The sequence below is a fragment of the Armigeres subalbatus genome, chromosome 3, assembly GCF_024139115.2.
Source record: "Armigeres subalbatus isolate Guangzhou_Male chromosome 3, GZ_Asu_2, whole genome shotgun sequence".
NCBI lineage: Eukaryota > Metazoa > Arthropoda > Insecta > Diptera > Culicidae > Armigeres > Armigeres subalbatus.
In genome coordinates, this window is record NC_085141.1 from 288,637,605 (window position 1) to 288,662,971 (window position 25,367).

The window sequence follows — 25,367 nt, forward strand, 5'->3', positions numbered from 1 at the left end:
ATTTATTCAGATAGCCCCGGTGGCGGATCTATCTTATTCCAACTGGGAGTCCCCCGGCGGTGAAAGCTCCCCTGATACCGAAGACCTGCATCCGTGGAAGGCTATTACGTTACCAACACTACTCTTTCATCTGGTCAGCATATGTATTCAATTTATAGATCAGCTCAAGTACCAAGCACTTTTTCACTTCAACGGGTAACCGGGCGAGTACCAAGGACGGTCTGAAGATTATCGATGGAGATAGCTTCCGATGGTACCCCGACGGCCCGGAGCCGGTGCATTCGTACGCCACGATATACCCAACTAGTCCCTGGAAGTGGATCTAGACTGCCCCGACAACCGAATTGCAATGCCCTTCAGTCATTCAGCTCCCAACTTAGTCGTTGAACTATTCAACTCCCGCTTTGGTCGCGAACGACTCGTACAGCCCCCAACGGCGAATCTATCCTACTCCGTCGAGAAATTTCCCGACTGCGGCAGCTGCCCCGTAACCGGCCGTGACACCACTTTCTGTGGCTACTCGCTCGCCGGAAGCGAAAAACGGTTGCGACGATGGTAGCTGGCACTTGCGTTCCCGTTCATTATCGATATTTATCTACCACGGGGCGGTACGCTTTGACGCTCGTAAAGCTTGATCCACTTAGTATTTGGCTGTTTCATTCCAATTACTGCGGCGCCTCTGATGGCTGTATCGAGAAGTAAAATACATCACAAGATTCTGGTTTGTTTAATATGTGGTGAAAGTTTCATCAGTATTGATCATCACGTTCAAAAGTTATCCAAGTTGGAACGCGAGAGGCGGGAACATATTTTGAACACTCACGTTGGAAATCCAACGTGGTCAGAAGGAATGATTGCAAAGTATCTAAAATTCCCGAAATTGACTGATGATATAGTCAAACGTTATCGGGAAACACTATCGCAGGATCGCGTGAAACAAAACAACTGTAAAAGTGAAACATACGACCAGAAACTACAAGTGAAAGTCCGCAGGGCAGTTCGGAACAATTCTGGGATTTCCTTGCGTGATTTAGTGAAAAGGTTCAATGCTCAAAGAATCTGTTGGCGCGAAGATTGTAAGTCGTATCATGCCAGGAACCATCCCAACAAGAGCCTGAAACAGAACCTGGTTGCTAAACGTCACGCAAGAATGCTGTACGAGCAAGTTCTGACGAAATACAATTCTCGGGTACTTATTCAAAAGGACGTGTGTGATTTTGTAAACAAAGATTCAAACGTCGATTTGTCCAATCTGATGGCACTTCCACGCAAACCAACACACCAACTGGTAACCGAAGCCTCCGCCTTTCTTTCTATTGATGTATTTTGATGAACGATGAAGCTAATATTAAAATAGACTTTCAACTCCCGGGACACAAGCTTTACCTTGCCAATCGGAAGGGTGATGTGTCAGGAAGAATCAAATTTGTCTATGCAAGCAAAATTGCCCACAAATTGATGGTATAGCAAAGCATCTGCAGTTATGGAAAGAAAACAAAAGTTGTCATAACTGTAGTGACCATAAATGGACAAGTATACCTACATGGAGGAGTGTCTTCAGATACTATTTTTTTATACCAAAAACAAGCGCGTAAAAATTTCTCACTTATTTTTTAGGCACTTATCCTTAATCGATTTGCTCGAAACAAACTGCATTCGACGCGGAACCCTTTACCATTGTTTTCTATTGAAAATTGGCCATATAGGACTATGGGCTCAAAAGTTATGGCCAAAATACTATTTTTATAACACACGAGAAAGGCTCCATCGCCGCTAGGTGGATTAATCTGGGTTTTTCCTTTGAAGTTTAATAAATTCTCTGTATAATAAAACCTTAATCAATGTTTTATGTACTTTTTCGGCAAAGAAATGTCTCATTTCGTGCGGCCAAATACTAAGTGGATCAAGCTTTAGTTTGCTTTCCGCAATGAACATTGGTCCAGGGAGGAGACAAAGTGGTAATAAGTTTTTCAAGCCGAATATAGCAGAGATAGAAAAAAACTTTGTTCTACAAAGTTGTTCCTAATGGTGAGGGGCTTATTGAGGTTTTCATAAAAATTAGGGTGGGCCACATTTGAAAAAAATGAAAAATAAAACATTTTCATTTGCAGAGATACGGCTATACAATGTTCCGCGAAATTATAGTTCAGTCAGATTCCAAGAATTTTGCTAAAAAAATTATTTCTCTAGCTCTTAAATCTCTTAATTGCTCTGATTTAGAGCAATTTTCCCAAGTTTACTTAGGGTGTTTCAAGTTTCTCAGCAGTGCACACTGGTTCAGAAGCCCCCAAAACGTGCGTTTTTTAGTTTTCGACCTGAAAACTATATTTTAGAGTCATGATGCCATAAGTCATAATTGTTTACGTAACAGTTGTACTGAAAAACGTACATTAAGGACTATTTTAAGTTGATTCAAAACAATAGTGGAACACGACGGAACAAAACAAAACATTGTGCATTCGGTAGCTTAAAACCGAATCTTTCAGATGGTGGCTGTTTGGCTTGTCGCCTCTTGCCGCTTTTCATGGTGTGTTGATGTGAAAATTGACTATTTTTTCTAAAGATTCCTTAATAGCTTTGACAGGTTTCAAGATAGATCAAAGTAGTATTCTAGACAAACATGTTTTTTGTCATTATGCACAACTTTCTAGAATAAACCATAGTGCTAAAATCATTTTCAAAAAAGTTATGCTCAAAATATGATTTTTGGGGGTCATTCATACAAAACGTGCTCTAATTCGTTACAAAACCGTTTGTCCAATATTGTGTCTTCAGAAAAGATGTTCCAATTCACATTCTTTATAACATTGCAGAGGACAACCAATGATTTTGTACATCTGCGTAATTTTTTTATTTCATACCGCCCTTCAAGGTGGATAGATCATTGATATTTTCTTATCAAAAGAAAGCCCAAGAAATATCCTTCAACTCTTCTGAAGACATCATGGCTTTAAAATGTAGTTTTCAGGTCGAAAACTAAAAAACGCACGTTTTGGGGGCTTCTGAACCAGTGTGCAGTGTGATGTTCAGATCACTTTTTGTGCTTTGCAGGGCGCAACTTTTCATGGACTTAGCGTTGCCATATCTCATGCGGATCAAAAGTTATTAAGAATTTTCTTCGAAAAAAACATTTTCTTCTAACAGCTGTATCTATTAATGGGCGCAAACATTATTTCAATCTTTTTTCTCGACCTTATTCCACTACTTTCTTATACATGTGAGTAATTCTCGCTGATACCGGGCCAATATTTGCACGAGATCTTTGAAAATGCCCACATTTATGTTCATTCGAATGCTTTCGGCGAGTTTATTAGGGATCCGAGTTAAATTTTTCAGAAAGATGGACCACTCGTTAGTTATGGACGAAATCACTTTTATGGACCCCTCGATTTTTGTCAATTCTTGATTCAATAAGATACGAATTAACAAAAAGTAATATACAAAATATTCAAGGCATAACATATGTTGTTATTACAATATCAAAGGCAAAACATAATTATTTTTCGTTTTGTATTAAAATATCTGATAATGTTATGCCTAAAGTATTTATTTTGGATAATAATTTTTGTTATTATTTTTTGTCATGTTACCTCTTATTCATATCAAGTTCATAAGCACTGCTGTTTTCAAGATATTAGCTTCTGCTCAGGCTCTATAACAAAATAGTGTGGCGTTTGCCATATCACGAACTTAGCCATGGAAGCAAAATACTTAAAAATAGCAAATTAGTGCTTGAAAATGGAAAAAACGGTAATTTTTCATTGCAATAATATGGAGTTATTTTCAATTATCCCCTCGATTTAAACACCCTGAAAGTAGTAGAATAAGGTCGAGAAAACAGATTGAAAAAATGTTTGCGCCATTCATAGATACAGCCGTTAGAAGAAAAGGTGTTTTTCGAAGAAAAACCTTAATAGCTTTTAATCCGCATGAGATATGGCAACGCTAATGGGTCAAACACAATTGATACGTTTGCGTGCGTTTTGACAGTTTTCCCATGGGAAAACTGTCAAAACGCACGCAAACGTATCAATTGTGTTTGGCCCATAAGTCCATGAAAAGTTGCGCCCTGCAAAGCACAAAAAGTGGTCTGAACATCACATTGCTGAGAAATTTGAAACAAAAAAGTTAGAGCAAAAACAAACTGTTTTTTTAAGGGTCACCCTAAGTAAACTTGGAAAAATTGCTCTAAATCAGTCAATTTAAGAGCTAAAGAGATAATTTTTTTAGAAAAATTCTGGGAATCTGGCTGAACTATAACTTCGCGGCACATTGTATAGCCGTATCTCTGCAAAAGAAAAAGTTTTATTTTTTATTTTTTTCAAATGTGACCCACCCTAATTTTTATGAAAATCTCAATTAGCCCCTCACTATTAGGAGCAACTTTGTAGAACAAAGTTTTTTTCTATCTCTGCTATGTTTGGCTTGAACAACTTTTTACCGCTACCTGGACCACTGTGCAATGGTGGCCTGCTGCTGCTCCGTTGTTGGATGTCTGCTATCCTGGTTGTCACTCTTGCGACAGCACTCCACTGTTTTACGTTCTGGTACATTCTTCCGACGATGTTATCTGTGGTAGTGTCAATTCCGTATGCCTTCAACACCGCTTCAAACCAAGGACATGTAAACAGGATAATATTCATGGGAATGTTAGCCGTTTATGTCATGTCTGGACATTGCGGGCAGATGCGGTATGCGCTGATGACACTTAAACATCTTAACCTATGAGTACTCTCTAGCTCTCGGGTGTTGCAGATCCCGCTCAAAACCGACCTCCATATAGTACCTAAGTACCGCAGTATTGAAACCGCCACGCTTGTCAGCAGCCTGCGCTTGCTGGAGCACACACTAGAGCTGTTCACCATCATCCTAGATAGTGCCGCTATCGCTGTCAACGCGGGCTTGCATGTGTAGGCAACATGACTTTTGAAACTCAGCCTATCGCCCAGCAACACCGTCAATAGTTTAAGAGATCTCTTGGAGGTAATGTCTCAGTCGCCGACTCTAACTGCATCGATCTCCGATTGTTGACAACTGTTATCTCCGTTTCATGATGCGTCAACTGTAGCTTCTTGCTGCGCAGCCATTCCTCGATGAGACTGATCGAATAGGCTTTAATCAATACGACCTCCTCGAGGGACTCTCCGTACACGGTCATCGTTACTTCATCGGCAAACCCCACTAATTTGACTCTTGGCAGTAGCTTCAACCCCAGCACGCCATCGTACACCAAGTTCTACACCAGTGGGCCCAGAATTAATCCCTGCGGGACACCAGCGGTGATGGTACAGAACTTGGTTCAGAAAGTAGCTTCCCAGAATCTTGTACAGCCCTACCAGTACTCCCAGCCAAAGCATCTAGTTCGCAATCACCGCCCAGCAGGCATTGTTGAACGTATCCCGCACGTCGAGTGTTATTACTGCGCTGTAACGGATACCGAGCCACTTGCATTCGATGGCGACCTCTGCAGTGTCATCACCGTTTTCGGCGCCCAGAGTAGACTCGACAATTCTCCCGCCACTTCCATGTACGGAGACAGTCTGTTCAAAATTAACTTCTTTAGTAGATTCTCAAAAGTTTCTATAAGAAAGTTGGGTCTGTACGCTAAGGGGTCTTCAGGTGGCTTGCCAAGTTTCAGTAACAAACGCTATCTCTTCCATGTATCCGTGAATGTCCGCACGCCCAGGCATCTCTGCATGGTTGACCTGAACATGTCCGGATTTATCATTATGGCTGCCGTTTACGTCGTGTGCGGGATCCCGTCCGGATCGGATGCTTTACTCGGGTCGAGGGCCCTTTGCCACCATTAATTGCTCCTACCCTTGCTACTGACTGCCAATGAATTGGGCCGTTGTGCGGGAACAGTACTTCCATGATCGTCTTCAGTCTCATTGGACATCACCCGGAAGGAGCCAGTGCTCCTCTTGTCATGTCCGTCGCTTTAAAAGTAATGCCCTTTACAATTTTCTTCAAGCCCTGGGCAAGGTTACTCTAATGGATGCAATTTGCTCGCTCCATCAGTTTACCTATCGCTTGGTCGTAAGCTCGTGACAGAACCACAACAAGTTCACCTCCGCTCAGACTGCCCGTGTTTTCCTTCAGGCCCTTAGCTTCACTTAAGTTTGCGACCCTGCGTGCTCCAATTGTAGGAGTAGTTCCTGTCGCGGATAGTCTTATGATCAATATGGGTCCCTCACAAGGAATGTAATTGTCGCTGAAAAATGCAAAAAACAAGCAACAAAAGAGAATAGCGATAACTCTTTGTCCTCATCTGCAGAGGATAAAGACAATTTTGCGTTCCTTTTTATTTGCAACAAACATGGAGAGGAAATTGTTGTGAACTTTACAAACTGCGAAAACTTGTGTTTTTCAGAAGTAAACACAAATCATGTGAACAGATGGTTAAGTTTATACCTATCTAGGGGTCATTCCATATGAAGTGACCGAGAAAAAATGCAAACGTGCAATCGACTTTCTTAGAATTGAATGAAATTTTGACCAGTTGTTCATGTTTGGGCTAAATCCTAAAATTCAAAATTTCGTGGTGATTGGACCACCCCACGATTAATACGATCATCCCCCTTTTCGGACAAAGTGTGTGGAACCCGTCATATTGTTTTGCTAATTTCTCTGGAACCGTGAGTGCTAGAATGAATCTAAGGTAACCATTCGTATTAAGATTTTTCAAGGAATTTTTTGATGTGCAGTGTTGCTAAATGAACAATTTTCAAGGTTTTGTCCGAAAAATGCATTTTTTACCCAATGAGTATAATTTTATTTAAAAAATAACCTCACCAACGTGTTCTTTGGTCATTTTTACATTGGGAATGCTTGAAACCCCGAGGTACTATGTTCCGATCTTGAGATACAGGATTTTAAAAATGAAAAGTCCTTTTTCACTGTGAACATTGAATATTTTTACCAATTTCCGAACATACACACATATTCGCATTGACATATACACACACAGCTCAATTGGTTGCTTCCCCACTTTCCGCACCGCGTTTGAAATTTATATGAAGATCAGCATGGATTTTTTTTTTGCATTCTTGCTCCTAGCGGCAAGTTTATCGTTAATTCAATCATCTGACTCAATACGTTAGCATATAGTCTGAAAGATGCCGAAAAAGTTTGCTGAAGAATAAGCATTGCTGGAAATTTAGAACGCTTTGAAGTTTGATTGTTGAAATGTTTCTGCCAGCACTATACTACAATTTGTTCCTCAGTTCTAAAAAAATAAAATTTTTGAAATAACGCACAGTTGAATGATTGGTATGTACACGTAGTTTGGTAGTGCTGGCAGAATAAACAATTTTGGTCGTCGTTCCAGCAAGGATCACTCACAATAAACTCCACATTATATTCATGAGTTCACACATGGATTTTTGCAACGGGGTTAGCGAAATGGATTCCATATTTTAGACACATATATTCCATGGGCCCACATGCATTGCATGAGTGTTCACACATATTATCCATCTGGGTCATAGAAACCATGTGTGAATTTGTATGTTATTAGGTATGTGCCGACGCATGATATGCATATTTCAAAATACATGGATTTTTGCCATAAAGTATGTGTCGATTTTTCTGAGTGATCCTTCTTCTGCAAAGTTTTTCGGCATACTTAGGGTCAACCTTTAACGCAATATGTCACATGGCTTAAGAAAATCTGAATTCTCTAGGAGTTAAAAATGCAAAAAATACAACAACAGAAAATAAAATCATTATCTCAAAGAAGACCATTTTTATGATGTTTGTTTTTGGTCTACTATTTTCATATTTTGACAATATACATACACAGTTGACAATTTTCGATTCCTTGGTGAGTGACTGAGAGCTCATGGCTGTCTTCAAATCACATTTGGGTGCTGTGAAGTGTGGGTTTAATTCCCGTGGTAGTAAGAGAAAAACTTTTCGTGGATAGTTCTCCTCTGGTCGACTAGTATTGACATTAAGCTTTTCTTCTGCCTTGTGTATAACTAAAAAATCGTTTGAAAATTGCATCCAACGTTTTTTACCATTTTCAACCCTCTTACCTCCCACTTGTCACAAATAGTCACAAATCACTTACCCTCTTCTGCTGTAAGTACAAGTAGCATTTACTTACATACTTTCATACCCTTTTTCCCACAATAATATAGTGAAAGTCTACTTCCTTATGAGCTACTTTATTTTTTCCTTTCTCGTAAGCGTACTGAAGGGTATATGTTCGCTCCAAAAACAAACTTTTTATAGAAGGCCCGGGGATCCATGTGTTGTATGCCAATCGACTCAGCCCGACAAATTGAGGTGATGTCTGTGTGTGTGTGCGCAGAAAAGTTTCATCCACTTTTTAGGCACTTGCCCTTAACCGATTTGCTCACAACATGTTGCATTTTACGTTGCTCACAACATGTTATTCAAATTTGACTGGTTCGGACTATGGGCTCGAAACATATGGTCAAAATACTATTTTCAAAATGCACGAGAAGTGCACCATTCCCGCAAGGTAAATTAATCAGGGTTTTTAGATAATCATATCGTTTCTTCTGTCATAATTGCCTTTCGTGCCTCTTTTTTTGCTGTTTTTAAAAAAAAATGTTTGTTTCTATGATTAAAACACGAGTCTTTCGGTGCACTTAATCTAACGTTATTTTGTAAGAATAAAATAGTAAAACAAAGATTTCGGCTCCGTAACGCTTTACAGCATATGAGCCGAAAGCTTTTGAAATTAATTAATGATCTATAAAATTAAAAAAAATCTTTCCATAGCAGGTGAAATACTATATTCGACTTCGAGTCAAGTACGAGACACTGAAGACGGCCTTACTGTTGAGGTCGAAATACGTATCTGTCAAGATACAATTAAGTGGTTGAATTCAATGGGATTGTATAAACTCGTCTTATGACAAGTGAAAACATTCCACTAAAAAGCTAAAAAATAATTTTCTTAACAGAAAAGTTATTTTTTTCCAAAGTGACTACGTTGCCAAGTACATTATTTTCTATTCAATGTTACATGTTTTACAATTTCTTTTAAGAAAACAATATCTTGGAATTCTTGGCAATTTTATAAAAACACTCTAGCAAAAAGGGTAAAGGTTGGGTATGCGTAACAAAATCTTATGGGATTGATAAGCTCCATATGAATCATATTACATTCAAAACTCTATAACTCGAGAACGGCTCATAGTACCTTGGGGTTTCAAGTGTTTCTTATGCAAAATTCTCTGGAGAACACGATGCTGGTGTTATTTTCCAAATAAAAATATACTCATTGGCAGAAAAATACAATTTTATACTTGAAACGCAAAAACAATGCAGATGGCAACACTTCTACTAAAAATCGATATTTTTCTCAAAAAGTTTGAAGAGTTCTCTTCAAAATGCATAAAAAGAAGTTATTTGTAGCTTTAAAACTGTCCGAGATATGAGTCGTTCAAAAATATGGTTTTTGCAAATCGTCAAAAACGGGGGGTGCTCGCATTTGCCGAGGGGTTGTCCAATCATCAAATAAATTTGGATTTTCACATATAATCGGTAGATAAACAAATCCACAAAATTTGATAAAAAATGGTGTAAGTCGATTACAAGTGGTTCGGTCACTTGGTATGGAATGACCCCTAGGCATTGATAACTGATACTTATTTAACCAAAAACATTATCGAAAACCGACTACTTCTCAAAATGCGCGGCAGGCGATCATTGTCCTATTCTGTTGCAGTTTGGGACAAACGCTTATTGCGAGTTGAGTTTGTCCCAACATTTACAAGAGAGGACAATGTTGTTGTCATTGGCAATGTTGTTATTTTACATTCCCTGGTCCTTCATCAACCCTGCACTGCACTCCGTTTCGCTGGAGCCGTCGTTGCTCAGTACGACGTCCAGCTTGGCTAAGGCCTCTAGCAGCGGTTGTCCTCTCCGGTTAGTATATCGGCTTTCCCACTCTGTCGATCACACATAGAAGTCTCCTCTAATGATAACTGACTTGCAATCTACCAGGTCTGATGTCAGCTAGTTGACCATCTGAGTGAATTAAACTGCAGAAGTGCTGAATAAACAGTTGATTCAAAAGTATAAGATTGCTAATGTCGTCCCTGTTCGCGTGACTAACATCTAGTTTACTTTGACCTGGAGGTCAAACCGATGCTGGTGATAAAACAAAACATGCACTACAACATGATGTATAAATTATGGCCAACTGAAGCTTGTTGAAGCATAATTTGACAAAATAATTTAAATGACTACAGCGCCACTAGCATTCTAGTACTTATGCTTCTACTGAATAAACAATGAGCAGCGAGGCTGCAATGTACCAGTGAAGTGAAGAATGTAATTCCAATATTAAGAAGAAGTGGCTAAATTTTAGTAGTGTTCCTCATAAAAATTCAGTAAAATTTCCGGCACGTTGATTATCCGGAAGCATTGTCCAGGTCTCGTTTTGTAGATAGTCAATTTGGTAAGGCGGTGAACTCTATAACTCTATTATATCTATTACTCTTCACGGGCTCAATATTCCTGCTGGACCTTTTTCTCCGTATAATCCAGTTTTGACTATTTCGCACCCGTTTGTATCGCACCCCGTTCAACCTCGTACGAGCAATCTCGCCCATCCCTAGCAACATTTCGGTCTTATGCTGGTTTTATAACACTATTAAAGAGAAAATTATGGTCTTCAAGACCGTTATAAAACTTAAAATGTTACTTAGGATGCTATGTACATCCTTCTCCTCTACTAACTGGTCATATTCGCCCTCATACTAGTCGTTTCTCTGAACCAAGGAAATCGTGCTTAGTGGTTTCAGTGTTACCAATGGCGGATCGAATATCCCTCCAGCCATCTTTAAGATAAACTGCCGATTGTGTTGAGTCAAGTTATCTCTTATGTCGTTCGTAATTACAGATTTTACAGGCGGCCAAATGTTCCTACATAAACCTCCTGTCTCGTAGAGGCCGTCGTGTCAGGTCTATTTAGATTCCCATCTCACACCAGGTCTTGGGCTAGCATGTTTTGATCAGCACAAGAGTGATTTGCTTGATCCTGCTTGCGGATATTTGCTGCTTTTTATTGAAGTTTAACAGAGCCCACTGTCAAACACCACCATATCCTAGGCAAACCCTACAACTCTTAGTGGCCTGAACAGGGATTGTTAAGCCTTTGGACATACTCTCTGCAACTCCCAGTCAGTCATGCAAGTCTTAAATGAACAGTTTAAATAACAGGGACCCGAATATACTGCCCTGGGGAACACCTACGATGATGCGGTGGAGACCCGGAATGTCCTCGCATTTTTTTTGTCCTCGCATGATTTTCACTAAGAAGCTGGAAAGATTGTACCTGTGCAGCTCATGGTGGATGTTTTAATTGGATACAGATTTGATCCGACTGAGGATGTTTTTGAATCGGATCAGTGGACGATTTATCGTTCACTGCGAAAACATAATTAGCCGATGGTGGATCGCTTTTTCAAAGAGTTGTCTAACGGGATCAACGGTGGAATAGGAGAAGGTTTGGTTTTTAATTTTTTTACATCTTTTAGAACGGCTTAGCACAGACTCTTTTTAGAAAAATAATAATTTCTGAGGTTCACCACTCTTGTCCTCATAATTTTGGTCATACGATTGCATTCAGCATCCATAGAAGGCAGCAAAGTGTGTTGAAAATATCTTCGTTTCTGTTGGAACCGTTCTCAGCTAGCGCTTTGCGTTCAGGTCACCAGCAATGATTTACTGCCCGCCTCGCTGAGTTAGGCTCGATGCCCACGTAGCGTCTTTTCAACGCTGCATGTAAGTAGCATTAAAAGGACGCAGGTGTGCATCGGGAAAAAGCGGTAACGCAGCATCACCGCACCTACAATACCTCGCCTCCAGAACTTCCCCTCAGCCACGAATACCAGGTCACCTTCCTCGATCTGCTTCTGTTCGTCGAATCATTTCGACCGTTGTTGGTTGATCGTCGGGAGATACTCCCGGCACCATCTCTCCCACATTATATCTGCCAGAAGCTGGGTCCGCTTCTACACATGTTCCGTAAAGCTTCGGCAGAGCCCGTCAAAAACTTCTCCACCTCCAAGTCAGCACCCGATATCGTTCGGGTCAGTGCTTCTGTTTCGCCAGTATTGCGGTATTGCTTTCTCCCGTCATCGAGCGCATCGCCTCTGTCACTGACCGCATCCGCTTCCAGACACCTCCCATGTGTGGGGTACCTGGCGGAAAGACCCAGGTAGTCTACCCCTACTAGAGATGGGCCAGATCTGGAACCATTAAAATGATCCGGATCTTTGAAGTGAGTGAATGATTCGGAGCTCACTTTTACAAAGATCCGATTCACCAAATGAGCAAATTATCTAATCTTTTGTAAGGAAATGATAGAACTAAAAATATGTTGTAGATTCTCTATGCATGTCACAAGTATATGTCATAAAAATATATGAGGGTCAAAAGTGTAGTCCTGCATGACAACCATTTCACCATTTTGCATTCTCCTTACGTTTTGATCCAAAGATCCGATCTCTATGAAATATCCGGATCATTAGACTGAATGACCCCTATCTGATCTGTTCAACAATGTGATCCATTTTCCCCATCACTAACACCTACGGAGCAGAACAATTCTCGGTGTTCGTGAACAAAACTTGTTGATCTTGCATCAAATGCACTTGTTCATCACCTGCTGTACCGCCGGACGCATTTTCGGGAATCTGGAAGCGCTGTTTAATCTGGTTTTAATACAGTCTCCGAATTACCGTGTCCGAATTGAAATAATTGTCGGGTGTGTGAAAATAATTGTCGGGTGCCGTTTGTCGAAGGAGCTCTCAGCGCAATTTGCTAGCCTTCCATCCATACGCAACACACCTTCGTCGTTTACTGACGGTGACCTTTTGTAGATTTGGCTACTCATCTTGAAAGTGTCATTCCGCGCTCCCGGTCATCTTTTTTAATTGTTGGTTAGCGTTCTCACCTCGTCCGGAAATCTATCCCATTGAGCTTGCCGCTACAGTATTGTCTCCGCCTGCTGGAGCTCTTCGGGCGAAGCGGCGCTTTGACGGATTCGCAGTAAGCTGCTATCGTCTTCATCAGCTGCTGCTGCTTTGCTGTATCCTGTGCAGTAACTATCGGTTCACCTCGGCTCTTCGGCCAACAGTTGGCGATAAAGTGTACCAATCAAACCTCCTGCATTAGCTTGACGGCCGCTTCCACAGACGCTGTCGAAATAGTCTTCGTCATAATGCGGCAAACTTCTATGCGTTCCGGTTCTTCACAAACTGCGCCGAACAAGGGAAGCTTGTCGAGCTGAATGTCGTTACATCCATGACGTAAACGCTGGGCTGTTTCTCTGAAACAGGCATTGAAAAAAATCAGAACGGTATTCAGCCAAACGGCCTTCTCCCATTTTTGGGTTGGAAATTTTCTCGACTTAGCCTCATGATATACAGTGAGTCCAAAAAGTATTCGTCTAGCTGTGCGTTTTCTAGAAAATGTCAAAAATAGAATCTAGTAAGCTCAAAAAAATAAAACTATCGATTGCATTGCGTAGCAAAATAATCAATTCATCTTTATTGTGAAAAATCAAACAGAAGAATAAAACAATAACAAAAACAAAGGTAACAAAACATAACAATTCATCAAATACGGGCTCAAAAAGTCTATTCAGGCTTAGCGCGCTTTTAAAACGACAACAGGAGTTGTAGAATGGAATCCAATATTTCGTTGGATTCCCCTGTGTATCTATGACGGGCTGTAGTAACGGGGGACCGAATATTCTTCCATTCTTCTTTCAACACTAATTTCAATTCGTTGTTGTTGGAAATATAACTTTCACGAATTTCACGAAAAGTTTGTTGTCCAGAACCTTCAAATGGAGTTAAATTGGATTTATATCTGGGCTCTGAAGAGGCGTTTTGAGTTGATTGGGGTATTATAGAGTAGCTACAGCTTAGTACTATGGGCTGTGTGTTCGAAGTAATTATCCCCTCCTAAGATGTATGTTCCCTGTAAGCCTAATTTCTCAGCAATGGAGTTCAAATTTTCTTTCAAAATGCGGATGAACATTTTGTGATACATAATTCCTTCAATAATGTGAAATTTTCCCACACCGGTTGCGCTCAAGCACCTCAGAGACCATGACGGAGCCCCCACCATGCTTTACTGCTCAAAAGAGTCTGCGGCTGTATCTCTTTATATCTTTTCCGCCATACCATACATCGGCCATTTGATTCAAATATGCTGTACTTGATTTCGTCAGATAACATGACTTGATTCCGAAAGTCATCCTTCTTCCAGCGATATTTTTAGCTGAAATCGAGCTGTTTTTGATAATTTGATGGCTCACTTGAATTTTCTTTCGTGATACTCGCCCATTATACCCATACTTTTCACAGGTATTTCTGTTCGTATTGGTTCATATCTGAGCACTTCTTCTCTCCAACTCACTTGTCTATATGGGTGAAACTCAATAAATCGCTCATCGTTATCAGTTTACCATCGTTGACGACCACTCTGTTATTTGTTTTGATAGATTTTTGTGGCGCTGATGCGACCAATCTCCAATTAAATGGTTGAATTCTTGTTACCCTTGGTCTACCCACATTTCATGCAAAGTCGTAAGTCAACTTGCACTAATTATGTAGGCGTAGAATAAGTTTTTTTTTCATTGGGACTCATCTTTTTACTTTTCTCACCCATGGTGCTTCTATTTTCCGCGCCAAGTTCGAACAAACAAACAAAAACATTATTTGATCTGTCATTGAGTATTGACAATATGTTGCTAGACATCACTATAGTGTGCTAGTGTAATTACATGCGAATAAAACTATTATATTCGTGTTTCGCTCGATTATTTTCTGAATAGACGAATACTTTTTGAGCAAGCGAAATTGACGAAATTTAGATATTCTCCACATACCAGGAAAAGTAATTGAAATTTCTATTTGTTTTTGAATAATAATTATGTGTTGATAAGTTTTCTACCAAATTTAGAAGAAAGTTTTTTGATTTCACTTCTATCACGCCTAAGTTTTACATCTTACTAAAAAATATGTAGCTAGACGAATACATTTTGGACCCACTGCGTACGAATACAAAGCTGGTATCTTGGCTTAGGAAAAACTCGAAGTTAATATCTGTTGAAGTGCTAAGGGAAGATCTATTAACTACGTTACGCAAAAATTGGCAATTTAAATCCCCTCACGCTTTTGTCACACTTTTCGTATGAATCATTTAAGAGTTTTGTATGGATTGTCACACTTCGAGCAACCTACCTCCCTTCTCAGAGCGTTACGTAATTTATGGATGCTCCCTAAATGAACACTTAGCTGCGACACGACAATGAACTTCTGAACGCCTCAACAAAAAAGGCCCGTGTCTGCATTCGAATAGAAATTCCTCGACTCAAACTCTTGCTTAGTGTTTGTACATCTGGAACATACCTTGATCTTAACTCATTTTGGAAGACCCTATACATCCCATGTTCAAAGAAATATGAATCATATGCTTATGGAACCGGACTGGTTGTATACTTGATGATGTGGATATTTCAAAAGACCTGTTTGATCTGGTAGATACTATGAGCTGGAACCGAGAACGTTTTGGGGTACCATGAACTTCTCGTTTACTGGGAAATTGAGTTCATATAATACCAGTTTGGGTATATGTCGATGATAAAGACATTGCAAAAGCCTTGGTTGATCTGTTAGATACCGTAGGCTGAACTCGAGAATGTTCTGGAGTACCTTGAGCATCTCGTATTCAAAACAATTGGATTTACATTGTGCGTATATGCTTATTGAACTGGATTGGGAATCGGTATTAAGAGCAGGGTTGTTAATCGATAAATTACCGTCATTAATTTAACGCCAACTTCGATAACGATAACACTTTTACGATAATGCTTCGTTGACGATAAAATGAGCGTTGAATTAACGTTATCGTTATCGAGTATTCGTTGATTTATCGATAATTATCGAGTTAACTGTAACATGTACTACAGTTTGAAGTGCAAATATTCACAAGCTGGATTTGCAATATCTATTTTAAAAATATTGTATCGCCTTACAATATTCGAGAACGCCTTTAAATCCTGGAATTAAATTGGGATTCAAGGAGGTCACCGAATTGACCAACACATTATTTCGTTCAATCATTAAAGTTCTTACAGAGTCGTAGTTCTCCATAGTAGAGAATCTGAGAGCATTTTTAATGTCTACCTATACTTATGTTTAATCTAGCATTATTAACAAAACTTCTGTTTTGAAGATCCGGAGCACCCAGTTATATGAATATTTTATGACTCACAGCTTAGACTAAACTCCTTAGTCTAACCAAATCATAGGTGACGGGGTTAGTCCATCAATCTGTTGTGAGAATGTTCACTTGGTACTGGTGCTGCCTGGAATGCAGTACTACAGATCGCTGCATAAAATAAATTTCTAGTACTTGGATCCCAATATCTTGTCGATGACATCTAAAAAAACGCTAACCACCAACAGAGCACCTCACTTCTCATCGTTTCGTAGAGTAGCAGGCATTAAGCAATAATTTTAGAGTGCCCTGCTTCAATCAAAATTAACTCTAATCAACCAGCTGCAAACAGTTTGTTCCATTCTCGACTTCCTGTCAAAATTTTACAAAAACTTTATTCGCGTAATCTAGTAACCCCATTATCGCAAAATTATCGAGTTAACTTACGTTAAATTATCGAACTCCGATAATAATGCAGTTGATTCATCGTTATCGTAGCAACCGATAACGTTGATCACAATCAACTTTATCGGCGATAACGATAAATTAACGATTAACAACCCTGATTAAGAGGATATTGCTTGGGATATAGTCAAAAGCTTGGTTGATCTGGTTGACCGTTGACGGAACTCAAGAACGTTTCGGAGTACCTTGAACATCTCGTGCTCAAGATAATTCAGTTTACACATTTTGCATATGCTTTATGAACCGTATTGGGTGTATACTTGATTATGAGGATATTGTAAAAGCCTCGGTTTATCTGGTATGCATGGCCTGAACTCGAGATTGTTTTGGAGTACCTTGAGCATCTCGTGTTCAAGAAAATTTAGTTTACATGATGCGCATATGCTTATTGAACCTTCCCTATGGGTCCTGTACACCTCCAGTGGTGCAAAGCGCCGACTTGAAAAATCTCCATCCTGAGCGATGTCCAGCTATCGCTTTAACCTATTGCCAGGTTAGATTTCGGTCAACTTCTTTTATTTCTTTATTGAGGCTTCGCCGCCATGAGCCTCTGGGCCTGCCTCTGCTGCGATGTCCCAGGGTTCCAGTCTAATGCTTGTTAACAGATTTCGTTTCCGCCCCTACGTAGAGTGTGGCCGACCCAGCCCACCTTCATTTCATTTATTTAGTCTACATCTAAACAGATAACACTGAATCAACAATTTGACGCCACAATACACGGTTCGAGGCCGCATCTCTCCATCCTCGAATACGCCCCACGCTCGCCAAGTCGTTCTGCACCTGGTCTGCCCATCTCGCTCGCTGCGCTCCATGTCGTCTCGTACCTGCCGGATCGGAAGCGAACACCATCTTTGCAGGGTTGCTGTCCGGCATTCTTGCAACATGTCCTGCCCATCGTACCCTTCCGGCTTTAGCTACCTTCTGGATACTGGGTTCGCCGTAGAGCTGGGCGAGCTCATGGTTCATTCTTCGCCGCCACACACCGTCTTCTTGCACACCGCCAAAGATGGTCCTAAGCACCAGTCTCTCGAATAATCCGAGTGCTTGCTAGTCCTCCTCGAGCATTGTCCATGTTTCATGTCCGTAGAGGACAACCAGTCTTATTAGCGTCTTGTACATGACACATTTGGTGCGGTGGCGAATCATTTTTGACCGCACTTTCTTCTGGAGCCCGTAGTAGGCCCGACTTCCACAGATGATGCGCCTTCGTATTTCACGACTGACATTGTTATCAGCCGTTAGCAAGGATCCGAGGTAGACGAATTCCTCGACCACCTCGAAGGTATCCCCGTCAATCGTAACACTGCTTTCCAGGCGGGCCCTGTCGCGCTCTGTTTTTCCAGATATTTCTTAAATTCGCAAAGGCAGCCCTTGCTTTCTTGATCCGTGCGCCTATGTCGATCTTGGTACCGCCGTCTGACGCCATTCGGATACCAAGATGTTGGAAGCTTTCAACATTTTGCACTGATTGCAAAGCTACTGTGAAACTGGAAAGGGTCATCGTGTTTACATCCAACGATTTGGATTTGTTGGCGTTGATGACTAAACCTGCCGAAGAAGAGCGATCGCCAAGGTTGTTTAGCTTACTCTACATATCAGAGCGCCGTTGAGCGAGGAGTACAACGTCATCAGCCAATTCGAAGTCGTTTGGGTGCTTATTGAATGGGATGGGGTATATACCGATCAGGGTTGTTAATCGATAAATTATCATCATTAATTTAACGCCAACTTCGATAACGATAACACTTTTACGATAATGCTTCGTTGACGATAAAATGAGCGTTGAATTAACGTTATCGTTATCGAGTATTCGTTGATTTATCGATAATTATCGAGTTAACTGTAACATGTACTACAGTTTGAAGTGCAAATATTCACAAGCTGGATTTGCAATATCTATTTTAAAAATATTGTATCGCCTTACAATATTCGAGAACGCCTTTAAATCCTGGAATTAAATTGGGATTCAAGGAGGTCACCGAATTGACCAACACATTATTTCGTTCAATCATTGAAGTTCTTACAGAGTCGTAGTTCTCCATAGTAGAGAACCTGAGAGCATTTTTAATGTCTACCTATACTTATGTTTAATCTAGCATTATTAACAAAACTTCTGTTTTGAAGATCCGAGCACCCAGTTATATGAATATTTTATGACTCACAGCTTAGACTAAACTCCTTAGTGTAACCAAATCATAGGTGACGGGGTTAGTCCATCAATCTGTTGTGAGAATGTTCACTTGGTACTGGTGCTGCCTGGAATGCAGTACTACAGATCGCTGCATAAAATAAATTTCTAGTACTTGGATCCCAATATCTTGTCGATGACATCTAAAAAAACGCTAACCACCAACAGAGCACCTCACTTCTCATCGTTTCGTAGAGCAGCATGCATTAAGCAATAATTTTAGAGTGCCCCGCTTCAATCAAAATTAACTCTGATCAACCAGCTGCAAACAATTTGTTCCATTCTCGACTTCTGTCAAAATTTTACACAAACTTTATTCGCGTAATCTAGTAACCACATTATCGCAAAATTATCGAGTTAACTTACGTTAAATTATCGAACTCCGATAATAATTCAGTTGATTCATCGTTATCGTAGCAACCGATAACGTTGATCACAATCAACTTTATCGGCGATAACGATAAATTAACGATTAACAACCCTGATACCGATGATGAGGATATCGGACACTGATGATGAGGACAAAAGCCTTGATTGATTTGATAGATACCGTGGGCTGAACTCGAGAATGTTTTGGAGAGCCTTGAGCATCTCGTATTCCTGAAAATTGATCACTGACTTGATGTTCAAGATGACTAAACCTCATAGAGTGTTCAAAATCATCAAACAATGCGGTATAGGACTATTTCAGATTCATTTGCATGCTCTCAGAACTAAAATCTTCCCAAGGTTTCAGATATCTGGGTCTTCATGGTATGGCTACACTTGACCTCCGATATTTTTCCTGTAACATCCTGATACATCCTGATAAACAACTTTGCTGAAGGAAGCTAGGACCTAGCTCTCATCTGTCATTTTAAACAGCCAATCTAAAGCGCTGGGCATATATGACCCATCCGTCTCAAAAGGGTTAAGCATGATTTGCAATATTTAATGAATAAAAAAAAATTACGGTGTTGCTGAAAATCAATCAGCTGCTTTCTGAAACAACTACACTCATAACTTGGTGGTAAAATTGAGCAGAAAATTGTAAATTATTCCAAGTTTTTGAGAAAACGCGTATCCTGTAAAATTTCCTCAATGTGACATGTACCACTTTTGCTGACACAGGTTCATTTGAAAGTTTGAAAGTATTTCCATCTTAAGAACGAACTTTTCGAAATCCAATTATATTCAACCTCGCGTTTTCAACGGCACCACTTTCAATAATAAAGCAGCAAGCAGCTGTTATCTTTTTATAACACACTTGCTGCGATGCAGCAAAGGTTTAACAATAAAAGTATGAGTTAACTTCTACGAAAATTTTTACTGAGAATGTTGATTTCAGTGCATAGACAAAGAAATCAAGTTTAACCAAAATCAACTTATCCATCCATATTCTAGAAAGGAACAATGTTTACCAGTAAAAATAAATCTTCAAGTAAATTATTTAGTAAACATCCCTTCATATCTTCATTCTTCCATATTGTGAAAGGCGTTCTGATTTATGAAAAGATTATAATAAACCGATGAAAGAATGAAGCAGATAACTATTAGTTTCCCGACCAGTAGATCATTTTTTTAAACTAATAATATATTAGTAGTTAAAATAACAAAAATTGTAACAAAATTTCTTCTAGTTTTAACAAAAACGTTACTAAATATGTTTTCAATTGAACAAAAATATAACTCGATGTGTCATATGAAAAGGAATGAAAATAACTAAACTTATTACAAATTATGTTATTGAAAAGAACAAAACTATAACTGGTCGTGTTACAAGTATTGCTATTTATTTTAATAATATCAAATTTTGTTATATTCTTGTTATGACGATCGTGGAATTTTCTTTTCTCCATCCGGGATAGAGAATTTATCTCAACATTATTACAGATATTGTTATTTGTAACATATACAGTATCCCCCCGCTTATCCGCTAATCGCTAATCGCTAATCCAACGACTCGTTAGTCCAGATCTCGCAAATTCGAAATTTTCCGGATTAAAAACTGTCAACGCCAATGGATTTAAATTGTTTAAATTGCTAGTTTTTAAATTTGTGCTGTGATTATGTTTTGGATCATTTGTATGGATTTGACAGTCGGGTTAACGAGAGAAATCTCGATAGTCCAGCCATACATTTGTTAGATTAGCGGGGGTATACTGTATTGATAGAATTGTGATATAATTTTGTTAGGACCAACTGGTCAGGTTGTTTTAAGAATAACAAGCATTGCAATATTACAAGTCCATATCGTCGTACGACATAATTTAGTTCCATGCATCCAATAACACGAGTTGTGGATAAATATGCATTAAAATAAGTCCTATAGTTAAGTGTTAGAAAATATTGTATCAACCTATACCTGCATGTGAAATAACTAAGTTAAAATAATCATGTATAGATCCTTTTCCCTTAAATTATTTCTGTATACTTTCCCCAATATTTATGTATATTCACAAGTAGAAAACTTTGCTTCTAGTATGGCTCCACATTCTGCAACACTTCAAATATATTCAAACAAATCTGTAGTTGCGAACACCTACAAGTGCGCTACACCTATTCGCTATTATACTCATGTTCTTCCTAGTAGGAACCAACCTTGTAGCATCTAGTCATAACTTCCAGTTGATCCTCTCAACAGCTACATTCGATCTCATTATATAATCGCCCTGTAAACTATTCGCTCGTTTTGCGCCGCTATTAAAACCAGCATTTACTCTCATTTAGTGGAACCAGCAGACAATCGTTGGGCACTGATTCTACTAATCCATTCCATTTTTTCTGCTTTTTCTCCCAATCGACCAACAGTGGATGATGAGGACAGACGATACAAGAATTTCATGAATGCCATCAAACGAAAGCGATTACAACACCTAAAGGAGCAACTGCAGCAGCAGGAAATCGTCAGCAATCAACAGTAGCAATACTAAATAGTTAGGATAGTTTAGATCCCCAGACACCAATAGAATTCTGTTTTTTCTTCTGCACCATAAAAAAAAGAAAAGACCGGCAGCGCATCATTACCATAGTAACTGTGTGCAAAACGCAACCACCATTAGAGAACCAGCATGGTTACAGCAGGCCATGAATTAAGATGCCTTGCTACAACTCCAATAACTTGGAAACACTTTAGCAACGTGGTTTGCAGTCAGCAAGTCCCAGCATTTCCCACCTTCACCCGAACATATAAATTGAAACAACTTGTTTTGTATTTTCTTCTTCTATGAAGAGAGTGACAGCAAAACGTTCAGAAACTATCGTCCGAATACAGTCGGAAGCGTCGTATATCTCCCACTGCTATCCACACAAAGCCCACAGTGAAAGCGCGCAAAAACAGAATCACACCAAGCACAATGCACTAAATTATGCAGTAAGCAGAATCTACATTCAAAATACAATTGTGATATAAAATTGTGCAAATAGGCGAAAGAAACTATTTACTTCTACCGAAGAGTCGTTTCTATTTTTTATAGTTTATAAGTAAAGTGATACAGTTTTTTTTAAGAAATTGTAGTCACATTTCATTGTAGATTTAAGAATCGAGAAAAAGAGAGTGAGAGAAGATGTGTTCAATACATTCGATTTAATCGATATATTGACAATCCTAGCTAAACATTTCCACATTGTAACATCGTAACGAAACGAGTCACAGGAAGTGTGACAAAATAATAATATTTGAGCCAACTAGCCACCGCCGAAAGATGAGTTATTAAATATGTAACTAATATCTGTGATTTCTAAATTTCAAGAACAATGACAGATTATTATTCAACAGTGTTGTGTTATATGTTGGAAACAAGAATTGCTCCGAACTCATCTTCCCGCGGTTGCCAGAAACCTGAGAGTGTCATTAAATTGAACCAAACCCTAAAACAACTTTTACGGACATCGTGCTCTAAAGGGCAAGGTGCCATCGTAGCAAGCATTGCCATAATTTGTAAACCGAATTCCACGATTAAAAGTCTATCACTTCTCACTATGGCCTACTGTGATTTAACATCGAACATAAGCAAACGAACGAAGAGCCCCCATCTTAGCCCAAAACAACCCCCTTGACAGATCTCATCGCTGAAAGTGATCGTCGCCCGGCCTCAATGTAGGCAACCCACAATGCACCGACACATCACGGTCACCTTAACAAGTTTTGTTATTACAGCGTTGGACACCACCGATCGAATTCGAAAGGCACTTGGCCGAAGAGTCAATTTGTCAACGGAAAACTGCCCACAATGTTGATTTCGGTATTATTTTGTTGTACAAAAAGTACGAATCGTTAAAGTATACTAATGCAACTGTTGAACTGCCCGCCAAACGAACACGAACACAAAACATAAAAATGACAAAAACTTCAAGAACCCAATCGTTAACTCGTAAAACCTTGTTATTTCTTTTGTTCTTAAAAACAAACTACTGAAACAACAAAAAAAAACAAATCTTGTAAATATGTAACAATTGTAAGTGATCATAATTTTAAACAAACAAAACGATTCGTCCATTATGCTAAGGAACTAGAAGAAAAAATCGAAAACAACGAAAAAGTCTGCACTGAAACAAGAAATTAGGAACAGAAGTTTAAAAAACAATCCCATGTTGATGCATGTGGCTCCTGCAACAGAGAGAAAGAAAACTAACACATGTGTTGCTCTTAAGGTGAAGATGCGTATTTTTGTTAATCTTGAAGACGGTAACAGTCACACATATACACAAGACACTACAGACCCCTTCGCCCCCCACTATTCTCTAGGTAGATATCTTTAATTTATCACTTTTAAGCGCTGTTAGTTGTTAGACGGAGGGATAAAAAAAATATACAGAGTCCTTTCGAGAGAGGTTCATCTGCTGGTAGGGTTCTTCCTGGAAGGGTTGGAACGTATATAGAATTCAAGAATATGAAGAGAAAGGCAACTGTACAAGTGTACAGCAGTGCCGAGTGCACACAAACGCATACACGTTGAGACAATTATCGAGAATGTGACGTTTTGTAAGAAATATCTTGTATCGTTTCGATGTAAAATATATTAACAAATAAAGAAACGAAAAATTGAGGGAAAAAATACAGAAAGAGTATTTGAAGTGAAAATGAAATTCTTTGTTTTGTTCCATTTATTTTTATGATCCGAAACTACTTGTAAAATTTATATTTCCTAATGCCCCATTTCTCATAGTAGCAAACAATCATAATGAAGTTGAACAACATGCTGCATGATGTGCCATTGAAAGTTCGCAAGGGCGTAGCCAAGGGGGGGGGGGGCGGGCAGGGGGGATCCGTCGCCCCCCCTAAATTGAGGAAAGATTGAACGGGTACTGAAATGAATTCCCTCAAACATGTGCACTTTACGATCCAATCATATACATAAATAGGTGGTTGAAATTGAAAAGATTCCCAAAACTTATTAGGGCATCTAGGATCCATAATATATGAAAGTTCAAAAAAACTCGAAACATTTCGGGCTCCAAAAATGCTCCTTGAAATCATTCTAGAAGCTCTCCTGGAAACTTCCCCAATGAACCTATATTTTTGACGCCTTTAAGTTTTTTTTTTAATTTCAAACAAAAATAAAAAAGTGCTGTTTTTAAAGATTAGCCTAACATTTGCTCGATTTTGAACGAACATCGAGTGTATTTTTCAGGGCGGTTCACACGTGCAGCACTTTTTTAGCTTGCGTTTTCATTTTTTTAAATAATTAAGCTTAAAAAAGCCAAAGAATCGGTTGAGACATTGAAAGGAAAGCAATTTTTGACGGGAATCGTCAATTGAAAATAACAAAAAAATAGTCAGAGTACCCTGTCTGGGTATTAGAGAGATAAGAAAAAAAATTTAAAAAAATTTAAAAGGCAAATGCGAAAAGAGTGGGATTATTAATTTCTCGTGCTAAAACCCTTTTTCATGAATATAAGTGAGGAAAAATCTGCGGATAAGAATAACAAGAATCTCAACAAGCAAAGAACATGAATAAAATGTAATTTTAATTATTTCCATCAATATGGTTGGCGCATATGAATAAATGCCAAATCCAATCAACTCACAGTCCTTATTGATCGAAATTGATTCAAATCACACTACATGTAGCCTCACAAGTAACAATCTCAATGCTTCGAAGATTTATGCTAGTTTTATAGAGGTTTTATTACGGCATGTAGAAATGCTTAAAGTTTTATTTTGGTTTTATTCAGTTGTCATTTAATTAGATCCGCAAGAGTACTTGAGAACTACATTTTGAATTCCAATATAAAACCACAGCTCTTTAGGTTTTATAATGCTCCTGTGTTCCTCCTCAGAGCTAAAAAATGGAACTGACATAAAGCCAGCAGTTAAGTTATATGTTGGTTTTGATAAAGACTTATAAAAGCTGCCAAGCTTCGTAGAGTCCTGTATAAAACCCACATATAACCTTTACTCCTGAAGAAGACCTGCATAGGAATACGAAGCTTGAAACTACTACTATGGATAGAAACCACATTTGCAGCACAAATTGTTTGACCCACGGAAGTTTTTTTCGTTTCGTTTTCA

The 25,367-nt window shown here is 39.1% G+C and overlaps 1 protein-coding gene across 1 annotated transcript in view; it reads left to right on the forward strand.

Annotated features, from left to right (window-relative positions):
* Nucleotides 1-23,941, forward strand: part of LOC134224750 (A disintegrin and metalloproteinase with thrombospondin motifs like) — a 65,342-nt gene extending 41,401 nt beyond the window's left edge. The window contains exon 8 of the mRNA XM_062704306.1: nucleotides 21,665-23,941. The gene's annotated coding sequence lies outside the window, so the exon portion shown is untranslated. The remainder of the gene's footprint in view (nucleotides 1-21,664) is intronic.
* The last annotated feature ends 1,426 nt before the right edge of the window (nucleotides 23,942-25,367 follow it).